The sequence below is a fragment of the Rattus norvegicus genome, chromosome 11, assembly GCF_021556685.1.
Source record: "Rattus norvegicus strain SHRSP/BbbUtx chromosome 11, alternate assembly SHRSP_T2T, whole genome shotgun sequence".
Classification (NCBI taxonomy): Eukaryota; Metazoa; Chordata; class Mammalia; order Rodentia; family Muridae; genus Rattus; species Rattus norvegicus.
In genome coordinates this window covers 44,304,743-44,331,002 of record NC_141544.1, presented here as the reverse complement: position 1 = coordinate 44,331,002, position 26,260 = coordinate 44,304,743, and the positions used below count along the sequence as shown (strand labels likewise).

Below are 26,260 nucleotides of genomic sequence, written 5' to 3'. Positions count from 1 at the left end.
TTAAGGTCACTGTTCCCTTCTTATGTTCTGATATGACACATACAGTTTTTTGCGTGTTATTATATCTTGTAGAGTATCAGACCTTTTCATCAGCTGGGGCTGGAGTTCAGGTCCCAGAACCAACATGGTAGCTATCGACACCTGCTGTAATTTCAGTTCCAGGGAATCCAGTGCCCTCTTCTGACCTCTAAGGGCACCAGGCACACATGTGGTACACATGTACACACGAAGGCAAAACACTTCTATACATAAAATAAATATATTTCTCACTAGTGATGGTAGGATATTTAGGATTTTCTTCCTAATTGGGTGACCTAACCAATGTTTGTCACAAGAGCAACTTCTTTACCTAGCGATAAAATATTAACTCATTGCAAGCAGAAACAACCATCTCATTCTTCTTAGAAAAAAGAAAACCTCCTGCCGTATAGAAGCATATGGCAAATGCAGTGTACTTTTGTCAAGAGCTTGGATTCCTGTAGGACACTAGAGCTCTGTGCTATGGCTTGGATGTGGTTTGGTGTGGGACCTTTAAGAAGCGGGGCCCTACTGAGATATCCAAGTCACTGAAGGAGTTGTCCTGAACAGATTATGCTAGCTCTCCAGTGACCCTGAGTGGTCAGTGGCTCTCCCAGCATGAGGACCCGAGTTTGAATCAGAACCCATACAGAAGGGCCAGCATAGCTGTGTATGCCTGTGGTATCAGCACTGGGGAGCAGATCTAGGCCATCCCAAGGGCTCATGACCCAGCCAGCTCCACTCTTACAGCTCCACAGCCAGCTTCAACAGTCAAGGAAAGACCTTGACTTGAGACAGTAAGGTGAAAGGGAAGGACACTCATTATCTTGGTCAGAGGGTCTATTCCTGCAAGGAAACACCACAACCGAAAGGCAAACAGGAGGAAGGAGCTGATTCAGCTCACACTTCCACATTGCCACTCATTACTGAAAGAGGTCAGTACAGGAACTCACACAGGGCGGGAACCTGGAGGCAGGAGCTGGTGCAGAGACCACGGAGGGGTGCTGTTTACTGGCTTGCTCAGCCTGCTTTGTTATAGAGTCCAGGAGCACAAACCCACAATAGGCTGGGCCTTCCCATCAATTATTAATTAAGAAAATGTGTTACAGCTGGATCTTATGAAGGAATTTTCTCAACAGAGGCTCCTTTCTTCCTGATGACTCTAGCGTGTGTCATAAAAGCAGCCTGTTCTGACCTCCTCCTGTGGATACATATACCCACATAGGCATGTGAATGCAACACACAAGATACACACATACCACACCACAGACCAAATACACCACACACACACACACACACACACACACACACACACACATGTACCACCTCTCTCTCTCTCTCTCTCTCTCTCTCTCTCTCTCTCTCTCTCTCACACACACACACACACACATACACACACACACCACACACATGTACCACCTCTCTCTCTCTCTCTCTCTCTCACACACACACACACACACACACACACATACACACACACACCACAGACATGTACCACCTCTCTCTCTCTCTTTCACACACACATACTGGGTGCCTGGGTGCACAGAATGCAGCACACACACACACACACACACACACACACACCCCATACACACAGATACACACACACCATACCACAGACCAAACACACACACACACACACACACACACACACACACACACACACACTGGGTGCATGGGTGCACAGAATGCAGCACACACACACATACACACACACACACACACACACACACACACACTCTACAGGTATATGGCTCCTAGGGCAGGGCACACTAGCAGTGTGTAATTCATGTTTTGTTGGTAAATTGGCGTGTGCTCACTGAGCTCACTGAGAAGTTGGCTGAGAAGCTGCTTCCCATTTCAGACCAATTCGAGTTTGTCTCTAGGTGTCCTTCGAGTCATTAGAAGGCAAATGATTTCCAGTAGAGGTTGCGATTGCTAATACAAGGTGCCTGCAGTGAAAAGCAGAAGCCAGATGTTCAGCCATGGAGAGAAAGCTCAGTTGAGAACTCCAGCTGACTGCCGTGACCTCCCCAGACACTCAGTGTTTGCTGAGTGTGGTGGGTGCCCAATAGTGGAAATGCTGTCTCTGTGGGTTGCTACTGTTGGGGTCTGGGAATTGCCACACAAACCAGATGTATGTCAATCTCAGTTAAGCAAGAATAGTTTATTGAACGTGTACTGGATGTCCAGGTCCACAGGAAGGAAAACCAAACTGTGGCACCAGTTTGTCCTCAGGGCAGGGTTTTATAGGAAAACCAGGTTCATAAGTTCAAAGGCAAGCAGTGAAGTGCTACAGCATTTTTGGCTAACTGGACAAAAATTGATTGGTTCTGAGTGAGGTAAGAGGGGCGGTGGACAAGTGGGGAATAGGGGAATTCCAGAACACCGAAATAACCAGGTACAAGTGAATCAACCATACCATTTTGGCGTATTAGTAACATTCTTCAGTGTCAGTTAAAGCAGTAACTATGAACCTAACTTCACCTCATGAGTGATATGGAGTCTGAAGACAAAATGGCCCGAGCAGGCCTCAACGCTAGTTGTTCTTTTACTCAGAAGCCTCACCCGGAGACACCCTGTCCTGCCTGAGACACTGTCTACCAGGCACTGTAGCTGGCTGTTAGTGGAGCTTCTCTGGGTGGTTTCTGACGGACATCTTGTAAGCCTTTATGATGACACTGCTGTCCTGCTGTTTGGCTTTTTTGAGACAGGGTTTCCCTGTGCATCCCTGGCTGTCCTAGAATTCACTCTGTAGACCAGGCTGGCCTCAACTCAGAGGTCCTCCTGTGTCGGCCTGCTGAGCGCTGGGATTAGAGGCGTGCACCGCCACCTGTGTCCCACAGTTATCTGTGCTTCTGCCTGGGAGCCCTTTCCGGTGGGAGTCTGCTCTGCCCCGGACTCTCCTGGGAACCCCAGCTGGCTGTCTTCCCCTGTTGGTTTCTGCTGCATGTTTTGAACACCAGATTTAATGATGCTTTTCTTTCTTTCACTCTGTTTACTTACTTATTTTTAATTAAATTTAATTTCTTTTCTTGTGACAGGGTCTCACTATGTAGCCCTGGCTTGCCTGCAATTCTCTGTGTAGACCAGTCTGACCTTGAACCTAGAGATCCAGTCTTCTCTGCCCCCAAATGCTGGGATTAAGGGCGTGTGCCATTACTCTGTTAAGTGATTAAGGGCATGTGAACACTCTGGTTCTTTACTCTTTCACCTTGGCTCCGTGTCAAAACAGAAAGCGCGGCTGTCAGATTGTTCTCTGGCCCACACAGAACGTGGTGGGCCTTAGCTTTGGCTCTGAGTGGACTCTGTTGTGCCTCTGGCCTGGGCTGACTATGTTTATAATTGTGGTGATATGGCACGGCTTTGCTGGGCTTTGGGCCACTGTGTGTTTGGCAGATGGTTCACACAGGTGCTGTGGGTACCCACAGATACTGGCTGTACAGCAGGCTGCGTGGTGGGTGGGGCTGTTATCTGATTTACTGTTGGTCTGGCCTTGGATGTGCCTGGGCTCTGGGGACTGCATGGCTGCACAGCAGGCTCACCCAGGGTGCTGAGCTGGTACCTAGCTGACTGTTGGACTAGGTAAAGGTGAGCAGCAAGGATGGCTATTCAGTGAGTTCTCCAAAGAGGAAGGAAGATGGCCCACTTTGCAGGCTGTTAGACCTCGAGTGTGGTGGGTGTTGTGGTCCAGTCAGGTGTGTGATGGTGGGAGGCAGTGACTTCTGTCTTGTAGGCCTGGCCACAGAGACACATGGGCATGTCAGCCATGTTAGTATCAGCTTCCCCTCGGTCACGTCTGCTGAAGGTTAGGAAGCCATACTGGCAGAGCCTCAGGTCTTCTTCCTGCCACACTGGAGCTCTGAGCAGCCAGCATTGCGGTACTCTGGTCATCTATACAACATAGCAGAACGCCTGTGGAGTCTCCACTCTGGGTACCAGCCCCCAGAGCAGGACACATTGTATCAGTGGGTCTGGCTTTAAGATGGCACTGAGCCAGAGTGGCTTAGATGGCAGTGGATAAAGTATACAGCGTGGGTTTCAACTCTGTGGTGGTTCAACTTTGGACTCTGGGCAGTGATCCCAAGTGTGAGGCCTGTGAGGATGATAGGGGTTCCTTTGTAACTGCCTCACGTGGTAGTGGACAGCATTTGGGGTTGGCAATGTCTTCAGCCTACCTTGTCCTTGGGAGAAATTTGGCCGGATGCTGAGCGATCCCAGGCAGGAGACCACATGGATGAGCCTAGATGGCCTGCACACCTTGTAGTGCCGCTGTGAGGTTTTATGGGTTGCAGGGGACCCTGTCACCTCCCTGTCACTCTCCAACTTAGTTCCTCTGTCAGTGGAGCTGGAACGGAGCTGTGTGTGGGATGTTGCACTCCCTTTAGTGCTGGGGAAGATAAGCGACCGATCAATTCAGATATCTCGGTGACCTCACTCCCTTGGATTCCCCCACCTCGACACCGAAGAGCAAACTTTATTTCAAGGCCACTTAGGGACCACATAGACACAGACATGGGCCCATTGGGAGCACACAGACAGACACAGGCCCATTTGGGAGCACACAGACAGACACAGGCCCATTTGGCAGGTCTTTAGAGTCTCACGCTCCCTGCCCAGTGCACAGGACCAGTCAGGGGTTCTTCAGGTTGAAAATAAGAGGAAGTCTTGCAGCTGCCTCCAACAAACTCGCCCATTCATGGTATGGGTCCCTGGGGTCAGCTTACTGAGGGGACAGCTCAATTGTCAGTATTTACATGGTGAATACCTACCAACGGTGAGTAGCTTCCATGTTTTCAAAATAACCACAGACGTTTCATTCACATTCTGAGTAACTGAATGGTTACAAAAGTCAAAACACAACAAAACAAAACAAAACAAAAAAAAACCCCAAACACCTTTTCTGTTTCATGGGTGATGGGATACATTCACTCCTCCCTCACAAGGAGCGTCTGGAAGACTACTCATTGCTTCTGGAGTACAGTTTGTGCCAGCATCTATGATGGTAGTCAAATGAACCGAATTTCTGTGTGCTGCATGCTGGTGCTGGGGGAACTCATTCCTCCTGCCCTTGTTTAGATGCTCCAGGATTGGAACTCTGGTCTCCATTCGCTGGGCTGTCTCCTGGCTGCCCCATGGAGAGTCCAGTGCTAAGGATACTGACATCTTGGAGATGTTGTTTGGAAACCTGGAGACAGACTCGTGGACCACTATGCATCTAGACTGTGCTCTCTTCATTTCTTTCTTTCTTTTTTTTTTTTCCTTTTTCTTTTCTTTCGGAGCTGGGGATCGAACCCAGGGCCTTGCACTTCCTAGGCAAGGGCTCTACCACTGAGCTAAATCCCCAAACCCGGATTTCTTTCTTTTTAAACCAAAGTTGAACTCTGTCTGAAGGATAGTGTGTGTAGCCCCAGGGTGGGGTGAGGCTGATGATCTGGTTTGTAGACTGCCACGCAGTTTCCCCAACTCCAGCTTTGCTCCTTGGACCCTGCTTGAGTTATGAGGCTCTTCCCTACCCCGAGGCTTTCTGGGGATTCCAGGTTATTAATCTGCTGCCTTCTCACAGGTGGCCCCCCTTTATCCGGTCTCCAGGCTTCCCTACCCCGAGGCTTTCTGGGGGTTCAGGGTCATTAATCTACTGCCTTTTCTCCAGGCTTCTCTTCTCCAGGACCTGACCTTTTAAGTTGATGTTTTAGAACTCACATAACCTTTCTTATCTGTTGCTCTCCCATTATCCCTGGGTTTTTAATGCCCCGATGATGTGAGCTGGATGTTTTTCAATAAGACCAGAAGTCTCTTGAAACATTAAGGCGCTTCCTCAAGACAGCCAGCTGGAGGATGAGTCAGTTTATTTGATTTGAGGAAAAAAACAGAGGAGGAAAAAAGGGTGTGTGAGGGGGGATTAAGGAAACCTGGGCAGAAAAAAGAGCTACTTACTCAGCCCATGCTAGTAGAGCCAAGGAAGTTCAGCATTTCTGTCAAGATCAAAGCCACAGGAGAGGTGGCTGCATAGAGACTTTCTGAGATGTGATGTGAACAAGAATGTTTGGACAGCTAAGGAGCTGCTGCACCGCGAATGCCCATGGCCTTTCCGTTTGACCTTATGGGTAGTTCTCCCTCATCCCTGAAACGGAGCAACACCCATGCCATCAACCGTTGCACAGTTTCTTTTAGACAATGGAAGTATTTCCGATGAGGCTATACCAGTGTACTAGGCCAGCTGAATGCCTAAGTTTGACTTTGCCTCTCAGCCTCTCTATGAACTGTAAATTATATCCTCTAAGTTCAACCACAAGCTATTGTTAAGGTACTTAGGTCTCTCTCTCTCTCTTCCTCTCTCTCCCTCCCCCTCTCTCTTTCAATCTCTCTTGCTCACTCTCCCTTCCTCCCTCCCTTCCTCCCTCCCTCTCTCCCTCTCTCTCTCTCCCTCTCCTTCTCTCCCTCCCCCTCTCTCTTTCAATCTCTCTTACTCACTCTCCTTTTCTCCACCCCCTCCTCCTCCTCTTCCTTTTTTCCTCACTCCAGTCAACAGCCACACATAGATCTACCCATACACTTTCCTTTATCTTTCTCCATAACTCTCAGCTTTAACTTCTACCAATGTGTCTTAAAATTCCTCTCTGTGGAGAAAATTCAGATCATAGCCACACTTTAGATGATGAGTTCTTAAGGCCACACATGTCCATTTGCTATGACTGCTGACATGGGGCTAGATAGTTACATCTTTGGCCTTTGTGTCACGTGGGACTTTGTATCGTCCTTGTACAGAGCACATCGCAACAGATCCCTTCTTATTTCCAGATGTTTTTCCCTTCTTTCGTTGAGGCAGGATCTCACATGGCCTAGGTTGGCCTCAGACTCATTAAGTAGCTAAGACTGACTTTGAATGCCTGACATTTCTGCCTCTACATATCAAATGCTGGGGGTTACAGGTGAATGCCTCTTTGCCTAGCCTTAGTTTAAAACATGACATCAAAGATGCAAAAGAGATATTCTGATCATGAAACAATGGCTCTTATCAGCATACAACGTGGAGCTGAGCCTTACAGCAGCCATCTGAAGTCAGTTTTACATTACATTACATCTGAAGTCAGATCAGTTATGCCATGTTTACCCTGATGCTGGAGCGGAGAGCTGCCCATATGTACAAGGTGGAGTCCTTCTTTCAGCTGTCCTTCATGGACCATCATTGTGAACCTGTTACTTGTAAGGTGCTGTCCTGAGTGGTCCTCAGGGGTCTCAGGTCATAGGTAAGGCCCAGACTCTCAGTTCACATTTGCCTGGGGTTCACTCCACTTCTTGTTGACCGCAGACCTGGAACACTTTCTGCCTCCTCTCCTCCATTGAGTGCCTCTGCTGTAGGCATACTGGGCCTTTCCCCAGGTGTTCCCACGGCTGCTCCACTTGAAGTGTAGTTCTTTGGATTTGCAAATGGTTTTCTTTCACCAACTCTGGCCTCTGCTCAAACTTGTTCTTACCGTAAGTGACAGCTCTTGGACAGAAGTCCTGTCAAGACTGGTGGAGGGATGATGACTACTCTATTAGAGAGACTGGAATGTTACAGGTCCAAAGGCTAATCCCCTTATTTTGGGCTAGATTTAGGCAGCTGCTTTCCAATAGCCATTCCTTGCTCAGCTCTAAGCTGGAGCTAACATCCACCGGGCTAATCGACTTTGGAATCTATTATGTAGCATCTGACGACCTCAGAAACAGATCCCCCAAGTGACTGCCTCTCTGGTGTATCCACCAGTGTATTTTAAACTGGCCTTGATTTATGACTGTTTTGTAATCTAGAAAACTTCATGAGACTGCTTCCATATTGGAACATGAAATTTGAGGTAACGAAAATCTGGGCCATGGCCACTCAAAACTGACTCCAGAATGAACTATCTCTTATTCCCTTTAAGATGAGAGCTGTGGGATTTGAGTCAACATTACCAAGTTTGGGGTTGGGGATTTAGCTCAGTGGTAGAGCGCTTGCCTAGCAAGTGCAAGGCCCTGGGTTCGGTCCCCAGCTCCGAAAAAAAGAAAAAGAAAAAAAAAAAATTACCAAGTTTGTCATTGATGCTTTTCTGCCTCAAGAATGTGAAATTTTTTTCCTTTTCCATCTTTTGTGACATGAATGTTTTTACATATCCGTGCATGAATGCATGTGCTGGAAGGTTTCATCAACTTAAAAGAAGCTAGAGTCACTTGAGAGGAGGGAACTTAACTGAGGAATTGAGGCAATGCCTCCATCAGATTGGCTTATAGGTACATTCCTGTGGCTTACTTGATGGTTGGTTGATGTTGGAGGACCCAGTCTACTGTGGGAGGTGCCATGCCTGGAGGGTATAAAAGAGGTAGCTGAACAGGCCTGGAGACCAGGCCTGTCAACAGCATTTCCCCATGGTTTCTGCCTCTGCTTCTACTTGATTTCTTGCCCTGACCTTTCTCAATGATCAACAGTGGTTGGGACTTGTACACCAAACAAACCCTCTTCTTCCCAGGTTGGTTTTGGTCAGAGTTGGAGACACCTGTGTTTCCTGGCATCTTAACTTAGGGAATGGCACGGTTTCTATTGAAGAAAGAATTCAGGGAGGAGACAGAGAGAGGAAGGAAGCTTTATCAGTGCAAGAGCACACAACGGGGAGCGCAGACTACTGCAGAGGGTCACACCTTACAGACATGTTTTGGTGGCTTTTTGCAGAATCTGGGAGATGTGCAGTGTTACATAAACTCTTTTTTTATTTATTTAATTTTTCCTTACACTTATTAATTGAGCCGCTTGCCCACTGAGACATCTTTCCTCGCTGGCACTGGTTATTTTCCATTAGACCATCTTTATAGGTAATGCCTCATGCCTTTGTCATGTCACATATAGATTAAAAGGACTGACACGGTGTTTGAGGTCACAACTGGTTTCCTTTACCACAAAGTCCATTTGGATCCCCAGTCTAGGCAGGGTACAATAGTCTTTGCATCCTCTTTGTCTATAGTCACTCTTGTTTTACCTTCAGTCGTTCCCCTTGACTTCCTTCTGGCTACCTTGTCACTCTCTCTTGCATCAATTCCTACTACATTCTGACATATGATGTATTTACATGCTGGCCTGCTTCCTCCCTTCGTGAACATAAAGACCCACAGGGCAAGCACTCTTCCTTTCACTCTCTGTTATATGTAAGAAAAGAGAAAGAATAAAAAGAAAGAAATTTGAGGTAAAGAAGAGAAAGAGAGACAGTCTCCAGAGCTTTACCCAAAGGTAAGTGGTTGTTTGGCAAAGGGTGTTGAGCTATTACATGGAACAGGTCCATCTCTCATATAACTAATGAAAACCGAGGGACTCAGGGATAGTGCATGGCCAGCAAGTCAGTGACCTGCTGGGATTCCACACCAGTGGGGATGAATTAGATAGCTGTTGTTGTGTAACAATTACCCCCAAACTAGTTAACTGGTTCATCAGTTAAGAGTCTTACCCAAGGATATGATCAAGATACTGGCACAGGTAAAGCTGACTCTAGGGAAGTGTCCATCTCTAAACTCTCATGATTGTTGATAGAAGTCAGTTCCTTGAGAGCTGTTGGACTGAGGCCTTCAGCTCTTTGCTGGCTGTTAGCTGGAGGTGTCTTCAAGTCCTTGCCCTGTGGGCCTCTTCAACATGGTATCTTACTTTTCCAGGGTAGCATCTGTAGAGGGAATAGAGAGTTATCTAGTAAGGTGCAACACATAATCATATTTAACCTAAGCACATGTGTTGGGTCCTAGCAGGTCTGTCTTATTTCACAGGTTGGGAGCAAGTTAAAGGGAAGGATGACTTCAATATTGTGACTGTCAGAAAGCAGGGGTCATAGATGGCATCTTTGAGTTTCCTCATTGTGTATTCTGGAGCCTTGGCTCTATCGCTTCCTGCCTGTGTGGTCCTAGGTAAACTCCTTAACCTTTCTTTTTTTTTCCTTTTCTTTTTTTCAGAGCATGGGGACCTAACCCAGGGCCTTGCACTTGCTAGGCAAGTGCTCTACTGCTGAGCTAAATCCCCAACCCCACTCCTTAACCTTTCTGGGCCTTTATTTCCTTCTCTAAAAAGACAGCGGTGGCGGAAGTTATGTCAATCCGTCTCACTTGAGTGGTGTAAAAGACAAATGAAAATGTAAAATGCTTAGAATAATAAAGATTGACAGTTGTCATGGCCACACCTTCGGGTACACAGGAACAGGTGTGCCAAGCACGCTCCAAGGACAGCCTTCCCCAGCTCAAGGGTTCTTCTTGGTCAGAAGAATGTTGTTTTCTTTTCTTGAGTAATCTACTAGAAGAGTCAACAGAGTTCCAGCCTTTATTCTGGAGACTAAACTCACTCAGCCCAGCCCTTACCTAGCATGTGGTGCATGCTATGGAGGCCACAGGAGCTTCTGCTCGTTTTTTTCCAGTCAGCCTTTCTATTTTTAAATAGCTTAAATCTAATGCAGAGAACCCCTTGATGCCTTTCACACCTGGATGCGCCCATCACACTTAGAGTCTTAGGAAGCAGACATAGAACCTGAGGGGCCTGGGAGGGCTCGGAGATGTTCTTCACACCCCGCAGGCAACTGTTCTGAGAACACAGGTTTGGGTCCGAGAGCGCTTTGGAAGAGCTGTGGTCAGTGTCACCACAAGCGGGGTTCAGCATCCACCACACATTCTCTCTGGCTCCCTGTTAACCTTGTCTCACATGACCTTAGGTGGCCTCAAGTAAGAGGGGACCATCTAAGGACATCTTGTCTACCACAGCCCCCCAAACTAAAGATAGTAAAGAATTGGTGAAAACACATTCCTTTGTTTCCTCTTGTTCTCCCTTCCCTTCCTTGTTATGTTTTTGTTTGTTTGTACAGAGTCTCACTTTGTAGCCCAGGCTGGCCTTGGACTCCCCACAAACCCGCATGTCTCAGCTTCTTCAGCGCTCAGATTACAGATGCGTGCCTCCATATCTAGTGTAAAACATTTCCTCTCAACAATATTTGTAAGCATTACTCAAAGGTTCATCCTAGAGGTGGAACGTGAACATATGACCATTGCTTCAGAGACTCTAGAATATTCTATAAAGACCAGAGCCCATTACTTTGTCTGGCCTCAGTGGCAGAGGAAGAACCTAGCCTCACAGGAAGAGCCAGGGTGGGAGGATACCAGGGGGGAGGGTGCTCACCTGCTTACAGGAGAAGAGGAGGGGGATGGGGGAAGGATTGTGGGAGGGTGTTATCGGGAGGGGGCAGTGAGCAGGATGTAAAGTGAATAAGTAAAAAAATAAAAGACTATAGCCTATAAGGAACTAATAATCATGTGTGTATCATTTTGTTAGCAGATACTAATAGTATATATATTAATGGAGTTCAGTATGATATAAACAGGCACACGGCATGCTCAAGTTTTCTAAAACTTGAAGTACAGCCAGAACAACAAAGGTTTTGAGTCTTTTGCTTTGAGGAGAAGGTATTTTGAGACCTGGGAGCCAAGAGGAAACACTTGCTGTTTCTGCTTCTGGCTTCTTCTTCAAAGAGACTAGTCAGATAGAAACAGATGGGCAGAATAACCATGATGATTCAGAAGTCAAAGCAGAGACAAAGAGTAACAGTGGTCCGTGGAAAAGCCACCACTGTGCAAGCCAGAGACTGGTGATACCTGGGCTATGGTGCTGAACCCCTGAAAGCCAGAAGAGCCAGGAGAGGGAGGGCCCCCTGCACACCACATTTCCTAGTTTGACTCCTCATGTTTAGACTGTACTAAACAAAACTCAGAGAATAATTTTAAATGTAGAGATACTGGTGGGAGGGGGAAAGTTGGGTTGAAAAGGCTACAGAGAACTTTATCGGACATTGGTACTCTGAGGCTTCAGATGTACCAACGAGCGATGTGTTAGAAGGCGTAACTCTTTGGATATTTTTTCTTTGCCTTTTAAAGAAAAATCAGACACACACCCCCTCTCTTTTTGTCTCTGTCTCTCTTCTGTCTCTCTCTGTCTCTCTGTCTCCTGTCCTCTTCACTCTTCTCCTCTCTTTCAGATGTCACATCTAGATACCCGGATACACTTCCAAACGCTGGGGTTACAGGCGTGGGTCACCACACTTGCTGTAGTAGAATCTAGCTCTTTCATTCCCTGAGCTCAGTACTTGGCTGTTCCCTCCTAGCTCTCTCTCTGCTCCTATCTCCCTAAGGAAGTTGGGCACAGATCTGCTGAGTTTGGATACGGTATATTTCTCAACATCCCGCCAGTCAAAGGCTCACTTTTATCTCGGCACTGTGGGGAGTGGTGGGGCTTAGTGATTGTGTCACAGTGAGTTGCTCTCAAAATGGACTGGGTCTCTTCGTTTTCACTCCCCTCCACTACCACCCCCAGACATGAGGGGAGCAGCTTGGCCCACCGCACATCTCCACCATGATGGGCTGCTTACAATAAGCCCCAAATCATTGCGACCAATTGATCTTGGCCTGGAAGAACTGAAGTCTCCAGCACTGCAAGCCAAAATAAACCATTTTTCTTTTTCCTGTTAATTGTCTCAGGCATCGGGACAGTGCCTGAACACCGAGTGGTATATGAACCTCGCGCCCCACCGTGGCTCTGCAACTCCGACGTAAAGCAGGCAGGTGAAGATACATGCCCAAGTAAGAAACTCCCGACAGTCAAAGGTCTCTCAGAAGAGATGGCTCACCCAAGAAATGGTAACCTAGCTTGCAGTGGGGAGAGGATTCTCGGTTTCTCAAACATTAACAAGAAATGTCCCTCTACTTTACAGTGAGCATCAAGGTCACTCGCAGACTCAGGAAGGATGTGACCTCGAAACTGGAAGAAGTCTCAGCAAACACTCACAGCTTTACTGTTTCAGAGGAGACCAGGGTAAGCCTGACATGTGATCTGACCACTCTAATAAATAACCGTGGTGTGGGATGCTTCGAGGAGGTGGCGTCTGAAGGTCACATCAGCTACTGAAATTTCTAGCAACTAAGTGTGTAATTATCACATGGGCCACACACTGAACCCCTGTATACATGCTCAAGAGAAATGCAAAGCATGTCTCTGCACACAGACCTATGCTGGGGGTTGTAGTTCCCCGACAGCTCAGCAAAACCACAGTAAGGTCACTCCTCACATCCACCAATAAAGAACTACTAATCAGTCTATGAACAAGGGGAGGGTTGTCCGATAACTGGAAAACTGCACAGTGAATCATTTGAGACATGTTAAGGTACAGAGAGTTAAAAACAAAAACAAAACCCACAATATCTGAAGGGGTATATTCTCCTTCCCTCAACTTACGTGAACTCTCCATAAGACGCAAAATCCTTGGTTCAGAGAGCAGCTTGGGATTGCTGGAGTTGAGACGGGTTGGGTCGGACGTATGAAATGGTTGCTGGTGGCTAGGGGCTTCTTGTGGGGGTGAGAAAGCTCTGCAATGGGATGGATTAAGAATGTACTAGACAGCCGCCCACATCATATGGCTTTTGAATCACCCCAGTAAAAGGGTGATTTTTTTTTTTCTTTCAAGCAGTGAGAATGTGTTTGTCACAGGATGCCCTGGCAGGTGTGAGGATGGTAACTCTTGTAGCTTTAGAGTTTACAGTTTCCTGTTTTCATGGTTTTGCATCTTGATTCTTTGAACAGCTTCCTGGAGGAGGTGATTTCTGTCATGTACAAGGCTGTGAGGCTGTGACGTTGGGATCAGCTTCTAGGCTGAATCTGGTTTAAGGAAGGAACCATGCAAAGATGAGGGGTCCCTTGGTTTGGTTTAGCAAAAGCCATTTGTCATTTTAAATGAGGTTTTCTAGCTATGAGTTCTTGGATCTAGAAGAAAAAAGGGAGTAGGCGTTGATTTTTAAAAACAAGGTATTCTGTGAAAGTTCTTAGCTTTCCTTCTTCCTCGCCTTTGAGGGGGATGGAGTGGCAACAAATGTCTCCACTGGGCCTTTGAGTCTCAAACACTAGCTCCTGGTGACCGCCTCAACCTCTGCACAGTGTCTTTGCAAGAAATTACACTCAGTTACACAGTAACTCCTTAAGTTTGGAAGAAGCTTAACTCGTTAAGTTTATAAGTAACTCCTTAAGTTTGGTCTCAAGAAGCTTAGACCTGTGCAGTTGTGGATAGCCCTGAACCTCTGATCCTCCTTCCTCACCTCCAAGGGCTGGGGTGACAGGCATGGACACCAAACCATGTCCTGTATGGGCTGCTAAGGCACAATGGAGAGAGCACTCTGCCAATTGAGCTACACTCCCCTTCCTCCCTACATCTGCTGCTGAGGATGGTCAGAGACTGCAAACATATGATCAAACACTGAGTCTCGAATGACACAGGAGTTATCTAGATGCCCACATGCTAAGGGTTTAAAGTTTACTTGGTGAGGTATTTTATTATTTGTTCATTGAGCTCCAAGATGGCTTTTAAGGGCAAAGCAAAAGTTGCCACTAAGGGTGTCATTTAAAAACTATTCTGCTAACTAAAACAAAGACTACATTTTAGCAGTCTAAGAAGTATTAAGCTATTTTTACATGTTGTATTTTACACAGATGATGTGAGCTTCTGGGTGACTTGCTACACACAGCTGGAACTGAAAATCAGCTTTAACTTGGCTTTAGGTGGTGGTGCAGAGTTTGAGGTCAATCTGATCTACAGAGCAAGTTCCAGGACAGTCAGGGCTACACAGAGAAACCTGTCTCAAGAAGAAGGAGAAAGAGGAAAAAGAGAGGAGGAGGGGGAGGAGGAGGAGGAGGGGGATGAGGAAGGGGAGGAGGAGGAGGAGGAGGAGGAGGAGGAGGAGGAGGAAGAAGAAGAAGAAGAAGAAGAAGAAGAAGAAGAAGAAGAAGAAGAAGTAGTAGTAGTAGTAGTAGTAGTAGTAGTAGTAGTAGTAGTAGTAGTAGTAGTATTGATCTCAGTTCTGCAAGGATGGGGGTGTCCGAGATTGAGATGCAAGCAGATTGGATGTCAGATGAGAGAACCAGTTCTCACAGATGGTGCCTTCTGTTTGTCCTTGGATGGTTAGAAGAGATAACATCCCCTGTTACAGAGAGACTGGTCCCAACCATAGGACTCCATTCTTGTGACTTCGTCAAAGGTAACTACCTCTCACTACACCAGAACTGGATTTCAGCACATGTACTGTGCAGCTACCCCAAAGCTGATGCCTTCACATCAAGATAACCTGCATAGCTACATTGGTTTTGTCTGGAATAGTTTTCACTAGTTTTGTTTCTCTCTTGCCTATGCGTTTTGGTTAACTATATAGTTTTTAAATTTTATCTGCATGTATCAGTGACTCTAGTCGGCATCTTCACTTGTGCCAAGAAGACTTCAGTTGAAATTTTAAAAAGATACATTAACTCAGTCACTATTCTGAGTACTAACTGTATAGAGTGAGTCGTGCAGGTGCTACCACACAGGGAGGAATAGCAACATGGAGAGCTGCTTCCCAGGAAAACTGGTGTGTCAGAAAGACACTGCCCAGAGGTGATCAGAGGCCTCTGAAAAGAAACAGAGTTTAGCTTCTGATTTCCTGAACAAATCTGAGTGAATCCAGCTAGCTGAGAATTAAAAACAGAAGTAACCGTTTCCCAGAAAACCCAAGCCTATTAGGTCCTGCCAGAGGAGCCCTGGAATGAAAGAAAGAACTGGCTAGCTAAGGTTGTTTGTGGTGCAATTTATTGAGGGATTTGCTGACAAGAGTATGGTCCTGGGTGACAGCAGGACCAGCGGATTCTCGATTTTGAGTTGACATGGGGGAGCATTATGTAAAAGTGGCTAAAACTGACTGCATCCAACTGAGTTTATGCCTGATTTAACTTGAGCCAATATCAAAGGTGACAGGCACATTCCTGGGATTGACAGTACCAGCACCACTGTCTGTAAAACTCTGCCCATTCTCCCATGGTTTTATTTGTGGTTTGTTGGGGAACAGTGCGGGGGGGCAGGGGCACTGACTAGGGTTACTCTGATGTAGTCATGCTAGAACTGGCTGGTGATGGCTGTGGTCAGATCAACCCGGACTTCTGTAGCTCCTTCCAAGGTCACAGAACACAGGGCATACCAAAAGTCCCCATGACCCACCAGATCTGTTCGGTACAGTCGTGGTTCTCCACCTTGGTCTCCTGTTGGCATCACTTAGGGAACTTTAGAAATTACTGGTGTTGAAAGGGAAGCTGGCCGTGGTGACTCAGGCTTGGGGAGGCAGAACCTGGAGCATCAGGTACTCAAGGACAGACAGCCTCAGCAACATGAGCAACGTGTTGTTTCACACGACAAAGCACCCACAGCAATATAATAGAAATCTCCAAGAGGTGGGGAGATGACTCGGTGGGTAAGGGTGCTGCGGGCATCGGGAGCTGAGTTAGGATCCCCAGCACCCACCTAAGAAGCCAGCCATGACTGTGCATGTTTGAGACTCCAGTGTTGGGAGGGAGAGACAGGCAGGTCCCAGGAACTCACTGGCAGCCAATCTAGCCAAAAGGATAAGCTGCCGTTTAGATGAGGGACCCAATCTCAAATCAGTAAGGCAGAGTGACCTCCAGCCTCCAGTAGTGGCCTTCACACAGGTATACATAGGGACACATACCCACATTCTCTAGTGCAGGCATGTTTCACACACACACACACACACACACACACACACACACACACACACACACAGACAGACAGACAGACACATATATCTCCCATATGCACACTCCAGCATACACCCCTGCACATACACATTCTACTGCATACATCACACATCCCAACACAACACAACACAACACATATATACAACATACCATGCACCATCACCACCACCATCACCACCACCAATAAGAGAACCAAACCAAAACAGAACAGGGCTGCTAGATGTCCACCCCAGAGACCCAAATGGTCATGGTAAGGCAGGGCATTTCCACACACCCCAACCCCATGTCTGCAAGACCATAGCAGGGGGTCCTGTGAGGAAGAACATTGAGTTTGTCAACAAACTGGGGTTGCCAGCTAGAGTCAGCAAAGGAGGTGGAGGGTGGGGAGGAGAGAGAGAGAATGGCTCTCAGGCCTTCTGTAAATAGGACACATTCAGCTAGGACATCTTCATGTCCCAGAAGACACCCTGCTGAGGTTGACCCTGACATCTTGACTGCTCAGAAATTCTTTTGCCCAGTGGGTTCTTCCTTCCTTCACTCCCTGGCTGTGAAGTTAGCAGCTTTGACACCTGGCTGCCCACATCCTCTCAGCACAGCCAGAGGTTGAGTACAGCCAGCACCACATCATCCACACCATCTGTCACAATCTCTGTGTGGCTTCATGGGCTCGATTGGCTGTTATTCTATGTGAGAGACTCCTGTAGAAGGATAAATGACATAATATACGGAGTGTATTTACCTCAAGTCCTGGCAAACAACAGGCTCTTAATATATATAGTGCTTTTCACCAGTATCATTTTTTTTAAAAACATGTCCAGTCAGGGTGAGGTGATGCCCTTTCATTCTAGCTCTTGGGAGTCTGAGACAGGAAGAGCATGACTTCGAGCCAACCTGTGCTACATGGCGAGACTACCTTAAAAGAAAAGAGAAAGGAGACAAGGTTTCGAGCACATCTATGGGGAAGACAACTGTTATCTCAATCCCCCAGACCTTAGAGAGCCTCTTTGAGCTCCTGGAGGAGAGTCAGGTAGTGTGAGTCAACAAAACTCAAGCAAAGGAGTTGCCACACCGTGAGCCAGCAACGCTCCGAGTCCTCTCTGTCCTCCTGGTTCCCATTGACCCCCTTATCTACTTACTCTTATGGATCTCTTGCTGTGAGCCCCCGCACTCCCCCATCCCCTGCCCCGCAGGTTCCTCACATCGTCTGAATGTATGCCTGAGTGTGAACCTCGCCTGGTGTCAAGGAGGTCAGAAGAGGGCCTCAGATCCCTGAGAGCTGGAGTTATGAGCAGTTGTACGCAGCCACGGTCTGCTGTGAGAGCCACTGGATGAATTATCCTTTCAGCTCCAGAAGTCACTCTTTGATTTGATTAAACAAGCAAACGTGGTCTGATCATTCTCATACTTGTTGGCTCATGGAGTCTTTTTGCTTTGGGGATTATTTACTCTGTGGTTTTCTTTGCCCTGCCTTTTTAAGAAAAAAAGCCTTTTCCTCTCTTGTTGGAGTGGTCTTGTCGCTGAATAATTGTTTTTAGTTCTCTTTCCCCTCTTGGACAGGGTTTTAACCTGTCCACCGTGGCCCTCTCAGACCTGGTGATGTGTGTGTGTGTGTGTGTGTGTGTGTGTGTGTGTGTGTGTCGGGACTGCCTTGCATAATCTGGTAACTTGTGAGTGTGTGGGCTGCTTGCCTAGTTTTGGGTCTTTGAAGCTTGTTCAGCTTTACTCACTAGGTTCCAGTAATAACTTATTCAGCTGAGATAGTCAAATATGTCTCCAGGTATTGCCTCATGTTCCCTGGGGGACAAAACCACCTCCCATGGAAAAACACCTCTCTGGTAATGAGATTGCTCTAGAGATTTTAATTTACATGTGTTTCAGAGAGATCAGTGTAATTTCTCTTTTCCTCCAAGTAACAAGAAGGCAGAGATTCTTGGATTTCAAATTTTCCCCTTCTAAAAGCCCATGAGGCCTCAATCCCAGACAATGAACTTCAAGCAACTAAAGGATGCTGACAGTGGGAGTCCTCCCCAGGAAAGAGCACAGCAATCGGCTATCCAGGACCAGGTGGTCAGTCCCGAAAATGTACAAATACAAATCATACAGACTGAGGAGGACATATTTAGGGATATATATATATATATATATATATATATATATGCATATATATGTACATATAACAACATTTTTAAAAAAGAGAGACCATGGATTTGAAAGAGTGTAAGGGTACAAGGTAAGGAATATAGAAGGTCTAGAGAGATGAAAGGGAAGGAGGAAACGATTGTAATTATTTTGTAATCTCAAACATGAGAGAAAAAAATGAAATGATATAATAAGAAAAAAATTTTTCTTTCATTTTAGTTACTTTAAAAAACTTCAATTGTTCAAAGTTTTAAAAAAAGAAACTATTTTTTTAGACAGGTGTCATTATGTAGCCCAGGTTGGCCTCAAGCTCACTCTGTAGCTCAGGTTGGCCTTAGCTCCTCTAATCTGTCTGAATGTCTCCTGGGTGGGGTAAAGCATGAGTCACCATGCCTGGATTTTACTCTTTATTTGCAAAGCTCATTTCTAAATATGGTGTGCATTATGAAACGACTAACTTAACATAGGTATTGCCCCATAGATAAGATTAAATGTCAAGATAGCGTAAAATCTACTTTCTTTGTGGTTTGTAAACAGTTTCATTTTCATATTCCTGATTCGTGGGGATCAAGAGGTTCCCACTCCAATTCTGTACTATAGAGGGCTTGTTTGACTGTTTGATATAATAAATCAATATTTGTTTTGATTGACCAATGTACTTCCCAAGTTTTCCTGCGTCCTAAAAATAGCACCTCTCCCGTCTGAGGTCAGTTTCCTTCCTCCTAAAACAGCCCTTAAGATCTTCAGTAAAGGTCTTTTGAAATCAAAGCCTTTGCTGGTCTGAGTCTTCATTGTTTTCCTTTTCCTGACATCTGTTCAGCAATTCTCCTGAAAAAAAAAAAAAATACAGGGCAGTGTAAACAAGGCCAGGTGGACTGGGTTTGGATACACTCGGAAGGGATTCCACCCTTCCTGGCATCTGTCAGGCTGTTTCCCTCCAAGAACGTCTGTTCTTTGTGTGCAGCAGGCTCACTCTCACGGGGTTTCTCCATGTTTGCACCGCGAACAAATTGGAATTGGAGATTTCTAGACTTGTATCTTACTGGCCATTTAGACACTCACACATTGCCCTTGCTGGACTCTTTGTCTCCTCCTCTCCGATTCAGGTCAGCTTCACGACAGAGCTCCTCTCTCCTTTGGCTGTCTTGTATTAGAAGCGTCTAGTTTTCATCTTTCTCTTCTTCTCCTCCGTGCTCAGGAAAAGTCATAAGATGCTCTGTACACAGACAGTGTACTCTTGCCTAGAACATTCGAAACATCCTACTAGAAAGTATTTAGTTAAATAACATTCTTAAGATACATCTTTAGGATAACTATATTACCACAAACATACAGTTTATGAAATGCTAGTCTCTGATACCATGAAAGTTTTTAGGTAAGATTAACATCAGGAGATCTGGAGTAGAGTAGTTTGCTCTCTGGAATGTGGTGGACTGATCCCATTGGAGGTGGTATGAGAAGAAAACAACAAACAAACAAACAAACAAACAAACAAACACACACACACTGAGGTCCTCCTGCCCTGAACTGCCTTTGAACTTGAACAGAGACAGTGTCTTCCCTGGGTTGTCAGCCTGTTGCTCTGTAGTGAGAATTTCGGTTTCTTTAAAAACAAAGCGATGCTGTGGGAATGTTTTTGTCCCAGGTGTGGGACCTGGGGCTGCTTCAGGTTGTCTGCAGCAGCTGACTAACCTTAGCCTAGTGCTCTGGCAGGGGCATTTTGTCAGTTACAGAAGCATGGCTGACCACAATCACGAATACACGCATTACGCAAGACGATAATTAATTATTACAATTATGATTATAATAATAAATTTCTTTTAAAAAATCTTAAAAAAAAAACAAAACCCAACCCACCATCTTAACCAAGGTGGTAGGCGAGGACAGACACCCAAGATTACCTCTGATTTTCACACTCACACCATGGCACGCCGGTGCTCCCACATACCAGGTGTGCACACACATGTACACACGCACATGACACAATTAAAAAAAATCACCGATTCCCACTGCCGCTGGACAAGTTACAGCTACTGCCTGGGAAGGGACACACGTCCACATTCCCTGGGAAATAGGGGTCTGTGAGCGACTCATCTCCTGGGCTCCCCTCACTCTGCCAGAGCTTCCTCCATGGGAATGAACCAGATGTTCTTGGAGAATTTACGCCTGCCTTCAGTACTTTGCCGCTCTGCTTTAGCAGCTGGCCACTGGTCCTGATGGCTCTCGTTAGTGATAGGCTCCTTTGGGGCTCTGTGACCCACAAGAGTTACCCTGAGGTTTTGGATGACTACCTAGATAAGGGTGATTCGGAACTTGGAACCACAGGGACCACTGTGAGGTTAGTTCTCAGGAAAGATAGGGTTTGGCTCCATCGCTCAGAAACCAAGCCAAACCCCAGAGCAACCCAAAATGGTTTCCTTGTAGTATGTATGTAAAGATCTCAAAGACCATCAGGTTCTTTACGTGGCACTTGTGACTGTTGGGTGGGTGCTCTTCACAAATGTGACTGAGAATACTGGGATAGGGAATTGTCTGGAGTTAAGAAGGGAGACTTCATAGAAGAAAAGCAGTGGGGTGATACAGAGGGAGGGAGGAGAGGGGTAGATGTGGAGGCTGAAGGAGGACTGGCGTGGCCACAAGACCAGGAATAAAAATGTTTGGAAGAGGCAGGGAGTAGATTCTCCTCAGAGCCACCAGAGGCTCCTTGGACACTTTGATTTCATCCCAGTGGTGCGGGAGTCTCAAACTCTGGAAATTAATTCTGCCACTTTAAATCACTGAGAGTGGGGGAGTTTATTTTGCTAGGAGTCATTCACTCCCAGCTCCCAGGGGGGCCTTAATCTTTGTGGTTATGGTCTAGAGCTTTTTATGAGAGGCTAAACCTGGAATTGCCTTTGAGGTGGGTGTCATTGACAACCTCTGGGTTTTGCTGGTTCCTGAGGTTCGTTGTGGTAGGCTGGGGTTCCAGCTCGGTTGGTAAAGTGCCTGATAGCATAGGGACCCGAGCCTCCAGAGCCTCCAAACCCTCACAAACATGCGCTGGGTGTGGTGGTTCAAGCTTTCAATCCTGTTTACTCAGGAGGTGGTGATAGGAGGATCCTGGGGCTCTATGCACAGCTAACCCTGCCTATCTGCCAGGCTAATGAGACTCTGTCTCTGTCTCTCTGTCTCTGTCCCTGTCTCTCGCACGCGAGTGCGTGTGCACACATACACACACTCAGACACACATGCTCACACACCACACCACAGACACACACACACACACACATACACACGCACAGAGAGAATGGAGCCTAAAGAATGACACCCTAGGGTAACATTTGGCTTTCACGCACATATACACACACCTGCACATGCGTTCTCTCACACCTGCACAAGCAAACCTGTGTGCACACAAATACAGGAGTGATTGTCTTTAAACATTATGTCATCATTTTGGTGTTTTGTCGTGCCAGCCAGGGAGTCATCTGGTCGGTCCTATTGTGGGAAATGGAAGTCTGCATTTCTGTTGCTTGCATTACTGGAATCTTGGAAGCCCAATGACTGCAACAGTATCCATTCTCTTATCCTTATCGAAGTGGAGTGATGGACAGATTCTTTGATGAAGAGTTGGTGCAAAAGCTGATTTCTCAGGAGAATGCTATGACTTGGCTGTGCTGGAAGTTTGGTCCCCAGTATGGCAACACAGTGGGGGACCTTAGAGAAATGGGAATCTAGTGGAAGTGAATTAGGTCATTGGGGCTTGTGATGGTGTGAACATGCTTGGCCCATAGAGTGGCACTATTAGAAGGTGTGGTCCTGTTGGAGTGGGTGTGGCCCGGTTGAGTGGGAGTGGCCTTGTTGGAGTAGGTGTGTCACTGTGGATGTGGGCTTTAATACCCTCATCCTGGCTGCCTGGAAACCAGTATTCTGTTAGCGGCCTTCAGATGAAGATGTAGAACTCTCAGCTCATCCTGCCTGGATGCTGCCATGTTCCCACCTTGATGATAATGGACTGAACCTCTGAACCTGTAAACTAACCCCAATTAAATGTTGTTCTTTCTAAGAGTTGCCTTGGTCATGGTGTCTCTTCGCAGTAGTAAACCCTAACTAGGTCAGGGCTCTACTCTGCTAATAAATTGATTAATGTTTTGTGGAAATGGATCGAGCTTTGGTAGATTAGATTGCACTAGTTGTCTTATATCAGGCCAGGACTTTCTCCAAATCTCTCTTCTGCCTGTCCACCAGACATTTTGAGCCCACCTGCTAGCCTTCTCAGTGCGAAGTTGAAGGAGTCACGACTGTGAACTACCAGAATGTCACATTAAATAAACCCACTCCCTTGTGAAGTTCCCAGCCTTGAGCATTTTCGTTACAGTGAGACAGACCGCATGAAGCTGGATGGTGATTGTGTTTTCAGCGTGTGCCCATCAGGGGCGGGAGACGAGCGGATGAGCAGAACAGAGGTGAGCCTTATGTCCTTCTGACTAACAGCTAAACTCTTTGGAGAGTATGAGCAGAGCCCTAGCTTCCACGGATCCTGAATAAGGTTAAGACGGCCACCAGGTAGCATCTGAGGCCTGACACTTCCTGCTTTGCTGCCGTCCACCCACCTGGCGCTTCCAACAGTGTGTCTAAAGGAGCGTTATCATTCTCTCTCCTCAGTTTGTTGATAAGGAGGTGAGATGGCTAATCTTCATCTTCAACTTGACTCCATCTGAAATCAACTAAAACCCAAGCAGCCGGGACACCCGATGATCCATCCTTAGTCTGGATCAGCCGAGGTTGGGAGACCTATCCTAAATTTGGGCCACACCTTTTAGAAGGCATCCCATCGTGTCCTGCACGTGCTCTTCTGCAGAAGGCCATCACAGGCTTTCTTATGGGCGTTATCAGGGGGGTTTAGGACCATTGGGGACCTTCTCTGGAAGACCAGCATTGGAGTACCTCTCAAAGAGGTTAGAGAGTGGGAGGGACATAGGATAACCTCGAAATAAACGTGTGGGTAAAAGTCCAGTATGATGTCATATGTGGACGTGCCAGTGTGTCCCTCCAGGGCTACAGTGCCCTTGAGGACCTGGGTGGCTACAGAATTCCCCAGGGCTTGTCTGGAAATCCCAGTTTGAGGGCAGCGCCAGATCAGAATCTGGTTTCAAGTCACAGTTTGGATCCTGCCATGAGTCAGCACGGGCAAATCTTCTGCATTGGGGGAGGGGCGGCAGAAGAGCTTCTGAGTGTTGTCTTCCTCACAGGAAGCATCTTTGGGGCACTTAAGGTGGCTGCTGACTGCTGACTGCTGGGAGGCTTCTCTGCTTTCATCGCTTAGGGAAGTGTTTCCTGCTGAGGTTAGCTGCCTGTCCAGGCAGACTCTCGGATGACACTCATGGAGGCTCTCTGTTATCCCGGGAGCCTGCAGGGCTGAGCTGTTTTGTTTTATGTATGTGAATATTTTGCTTACATGTGTATCTGTGTACTACGCGAGTGCCTAGTGCCCTCTGAGGTCAGAAGAGACCCACAGATCCCCTGGACCTGCAGTTATAGATGGTCGTAAGCCAACACGTAGGTGCTTTATAAGAGCAGCAAGGGCTCAACCACTGAGCCTCCTCTCCAGCCCCTTAAAATACGTTTTAAAAGTGAAATAGAATTACATCACTTTTACCACTTTCTTTCCAGACTCCAACCCCTCCCACCGCATTCTCAAGTTAGGGGTGGGGCAGAGTGATAAGGGCTGAGCCACAGGTCCCGAGGGAGACTGGAGGCTAGCAAGCGCTTTGATATGCTAACAGGCATCACTGTTAGCCTTTTGTCCTGAATAGCTTACAGGCCAGACAGCTTTTACTGCTGTTGAAGGTGTCTTGACCACACAGGAGCAAGTAGGCAACTTAGCCAGAGAAGGAAGACCAGGTCTGTTAGAGTCCCTGACCCTCAACAACCTCTCTGGGTCACGCTCCAGGGACCACAAGGAATGGCTCACAGTCCTTGCTCTAGCCACACCCAAGGCTGCTGGTCATACAAGCAGAAGCTTGAAGAGTTCTTCAGCCCCATACCTGGGGGCTAGCCTGAGGAATTAATTCAACGGGGGGGGGGGACTCTTGAAAATGGGGGTCAACCCTGAGATTCCACCTTAAACCAGTCAGAATGGCTAAGATCAAAAGCTCAGGTGACAGCAGATGCTGGTGAGGATGCGAGGATGCGGAGAAAGAGGAACACTCCTCCAGTGTTGGTGGGATTGAAAGATGATACAACCACTCTGGAAATCAGTCTAGAGTTCCTCAGAAAATTGGACATAGTACTTCATGAAATTCTTCGGCAAGTGGATGGAACTAGAAAATATCATCCTGAATGAGGTAACCCAGTCACAAAAGAACGCACATGGTACGCACTCACTAAAAAGTGAATATTAACCTAAAAGTTCAGAATACCCAAGATACAATTCACAGACCATATAAAGCTCAAGAAGAAGGAAGACCAAAATGTGGGTGCTTCAGTCCTTTTTAGAAGGGGGATCACAATACTCATGGGAAGAAATACAGGGGCAAAGAGTGGAGCAGAGACCGAAGGGAAGGTCATCCAGAGACTGCCCCACCTAGGGGTCCATCCCATATGCAGCCACCAAACCCAGTCACTCTTGTTGATGCCAAGAAGTGCTTGCCTGATATAGCCATCTCCTGAGAGGCTACACTGAGCTGACCCTGAAAAATTCTCCTAAAAGGTCATAACACTCTGGTTGTGTTACTCCTGCTCTGTTATCTCAGTATTCTGAAACTCCCCTGTTCACTACCTGTCCACCACCGCTCTGACCTTACCCAAGACTAACCGGCTTAAAGGTCAGGTGATAGTACTTCATTTAGGTAGCCAAAATGTAGTACTGCCTCCTCTCTTGCCTTCTGGAAGCCTGCCCTAAGAACAGACTGGTACCACAGCTAGGATCTCAAGTCCCTTTTTGTGGTCCTGATCCATCAGTCTTGGGGTGTGCATTCAATAAACTATTCTTGCTTAACTGAGATCGGTGTTTGTATAGTTTATGTGGTGATTTCCGGAACTCCAACAAATCTACTTTTCCCAAGCCCTAACAAATCTACTGTGGTGGTTTGAACCCCAACACTGCTATAACCTACTGTGGTAGTTTGAATCCCAACACTGCTATAACCTACTGTGGTAGTTTGAACCCCAATACTGCTGTAACCTACTGTGGTAGTTTGCACCCCAACAATGCTATAACCTACTGTGGTAGTTTGAATGAGAAATGCCCCTCACAGTGTTGGGCATTTGAAAACTTGACCCCCGATTGCTGGCACACTTTTGGGAGTTTTAGGTGGCATTGTCTTGTTAGAAGTAGCAAGGGATCAGCCTCTGAGATTAAAACACCTTGTAGTACTTCCCATTGACTTTCTTCTTGCTTGGGGAGGAGATGTGTGCACTCAGCTTCCTGCTCCTGTTTGCCACCTGCTGCCATGACTTCCCGTCTGTCTTAGTTGACGATCTATTGCTGTGAGGAGATGCCATGGCCAAAGCAACCCTCATAAAAGA

General features: G+C 46.8%; 2 long non-coding RNA genes across 12 annotated transcripts in view; one reads left to right on the top strand and one right to left on the bottom strand.

Annotated features, from left to right (window-relative positions):
• Positions 1-26,260, top strand: part of LOC120095616 (uncharacterized) — a 177,461-nt gene that overhangs the window by 7,037 nt on the left and 144,164 nt on the right. For 2 of the 11 annotated variants that reach the window (XR_015633295.1, XR_015633294.1), the window contains exons 2-3: positions 12,526-12,627; positions 12,759-12,859. This is a non-coding gene — a long non-coding RNA (uncharacterized LOC120095616). Of the gene's footprint in view, positions 1-12,525; positions 12,685-12,758; positions 12,860-14,524; positions 15,877-17,460; positions 18,111-22,978; positions 23,197-23,395; positions 23,742-26,260 lie in introns of those variants that run through there. The other 9 variants (XR_015633302.1, XR_015633301.1, XR_015633298.1 and 6 more) reach the window with 8 other exon arrangements.
• Positions 2,171-13,447, bottom strand: LOC102554317 (uncharacterized). Its single transcript, NR_133666.1, is given in 4 exon segments — positions 2,171-4,114; positions 4,197-4,408; positions 9,474-9,683; positions 13,280-13,447. It is a non-coding gene; the product is annotated as an uncharacterized LOC102554317 (long non-coding RNA).